The following is a 2792-nucleotide window of genomic DNA, read 5'->3' as shown; positions in this document are numbered from 1 at the left end:
GGCTGCGGTGGCCGGGAGCGGCCACTGCCCTCCAGTCTGGGTGACCGAGTGAGACTCCGACTCAAAAAAAAAAGAGTCCATAAGTAAGTCCTTTGGATGAACAGGACCCACTGTTGCCACTCTTTGAAGCAGCAGCAGGAGACTTCTTTGCCCACGGGTCCACACCAGAACAGGGGGTGCGGGTTTGGACCTGCCTGGGTTCTGAGCTGCTCTGGGGAAGCCTGGTCTCTGACAGACCTGTGCTGGGAAGCAGGTGCATGCAGTGAGTGGGCGAGGCACCCCACAGACACCCCAGAGCTCCAGAGGGTTTATTTCTGGCCATAGCTACTTGACAGTAGAAGGCGATTCGGACTGATGTCTGGGTCTCAGCCCGGTGATGCGCACTGAGTGAGGTTAGGACCACGTGCCCGCCTTTCTCCAGCTGGATCGAGGCGGCCTGTCTGCTGCCAGCAGAGCTGGGTCCAGCCCCGTTCTCCCACTGACAGCTGCTGGAATCATGGCATCACTTCCCCCTGCTGAAGAACGTGGGGAAGATGAGGGATTTCCTCTGTGCTGCTTGGAACTGTTGTGAGTGTACAGAGAATACAAGTACTCTTCCGAAGCTTTTAGCGTGATCTTCAAATGCAAAGTGACATTATTAAACTTCAGTCTGCACAGGTCTAGGAACACGACACTGGCTAATTTGAGTTAATAACCTCTGTTTGATATCACAGCAAGTTGAAAATGGAGCAGAAGTGTGTAACCACTGCATGTTTTTAGATGATAACACTGTTCTTGTGTGTGCTGGAACCCGGGGTGGTGGCCGGGCCCGGCCAGCTTCATCTGGTACCTACACGGAGAGGTCAGACACCACGTCTGGCACTCTGAGGTATTTGCATTCTCTGATGTTACACATTTTTAAGGAAATGGCCAGAATCCTTACAGGAGAAACACATACTTTGAACAAATAAGTCACTGCATTCAGTTCACCCTTTGTGAGTGCACACTTGGAATACTGGAGGAAATTACAGCCTGGGGAATTAAATTTATCCAAATTCTAAGAGGTTTCATTTGTCGTGTGTTTCAAGGCTCAATGGAACCTAAATATAATCCTCGGGTGTGTAACATTTTAGTAATTTATAATTTGGTACAAAGATTATTTTCCTAGAGCATCTGGGAATTTTCTATAAGTATGAAATTCTTTTTGAAAGAAAGCGGTGGCAAAGAAATAAAACTTAATGGAGCAAAGAACTAAAATACTTTAAAACTAAAGAAGTAAAAAGTCAATTGCAGCATCTGACCTTTTGTTGAAATCATCAAAACCATACCGATAAAAAAAAACTGTGTGTGTGTGTTGTAGATTCCAGGCCACAAGCAGCCTCACAAGGTGAACAGCTCTTCTACTTGTTGAAGCAAAATCTCGAGTCCATTGTGGATTTTGCCACACAGTTAACTATACCAACAATCAAGTTGGGACATCTCACATGTTTCAACAGTCAAGTTGGCTTAATGTGTGATGTGAGCTGCTCTGGCTTGTTTTTCTGCGGCTCTGCTTGCTGTCCATCTGGAAGACGTGTGCGGCACTCTCATACTCCAGGGCACAGACAAGGAGGCCTCCGAGATGTCACCTGCCCGAGGACTAAGGACCTGTAAGCTGGTGATGCGAGGAAGTCAGACCTGCCACCCTGCCCCTCCCTGCGTCCCAGGTGGAACGTCATGCTGATGGTGTTGCAGGGCTTCTCCGTGGTGAGAGCCAGAATTCTTGATTCTTGATTGTTACCAGAAAGTGTCTGTTGAGAACTGTTGTGCAGATCTATGGCAAGACCCCAGCTCACACCAGTCAGGATGGCTGTTACTAAAACGTCAAAAAACAGCAGATGCTGGGGAGGCTACAGAGAAAGGGAACGCTTGCACACTGTGGCGGGAGCATAAGCTCGTTCAGCCTCTGTGGAGACCAGCCTGGAGAGTTCTCAGAGAACTACAGAGCTACCGCTCGACCCAGCCATCCCACTTCTGGGAATATCCTGAAAGGAGCATACATCGCTCTGCCAGAAAGACACTTTATGGCAGCACTGTGCATAACAGCAGAAGCATGAAGCTCACCCTGATGCCCACTGGCGGTGGACTTGATAAAGACAGCAGGACGCATCTACATGGTGGGCTGTTACACAAAAAAGCATGAACTCGTGTCATTTGCAGCCACGTGGATGACGCTGAAGACAAGACCATCATTCTGAGCGAATAATCACAGAAACAAAAAGTCAGCTGCCACAGGTCCTCCTCAGGGGCGCTAAACCCTTGGCACATGTGGGCAAAGGGTGGCAACCGCAGCGACTAGGCACTGCTGAGGGAGTGAGAGAGGGAGGGAGTAAGAGATCCAACCTCCCCCCCGGTACCAGGCTCGCCACTGGGGGGGGTCTCATCACTTAGTGCCATTCTCACTGCTGGGGGCTCATCATCACAGTACCGTGCTCACCACTGGGGGACTCACCACTGGGCACCCTGCTGATCGTTGGTGGGCTCATCACTTAGTGTCACACTCATCACTGGCGGGGTCATCACAGTACCACGCGCACCACTGGTCGGGGGGCCCATGGGAAGCTCAAACCTCATCTTCACACGATATACCCATGTATCAAGTCCTCATGTGTGCCCCGTGATTCTTAAGTAAAGAAGAACTTTTGTGTATAAGACATTCTTAAAGCAATTAGAATAAAAGGGGTTAATACCTTTAAAATCTGTTCTCCAGCCGGGCTCGGTGGCTCAGCCTGTAATCCCGCGCCTTTGGGAGGCTGAGGTGAGTGAATTGCCTG

At 49.8% G+C, this 2792-nt stretch overlaps 1 protein-coding gene across 1 annotated transcript in view; it reads left to right on the top strand.

Annotated features, from left to right (window-relative positions):
- Nucleotides 1-2792, top strand: part of DIP2C (disco interacting protein 2 homolog C) — a 195093-nt gene that overhangs the window by 70500 nt on the left and 121801 nt on the right. The gene's annotated exons all lie outside the window — the stretch shown is intronic.

The sequence above is a fragment of the Carlito syrichta genome, unplaced genomic scaffold (genome assembly GCF_000164805.1).
Source record: "Carlito syrichta isolate Samal-C Ts95f unplaced genomic scaffold, Tarsius_syrichta-2.0.1 Scaffold130363, whole genome shotgun sequence".
Lineage (NCBI taxonomy): Eukaryota > Metazoa > Chordata > Mammalia > Primates > Tarsiidae > Carlito > Carlito syrichta.
This window is presented reverse-complemented; position numbering and strand designations above follow the sequence as displayed.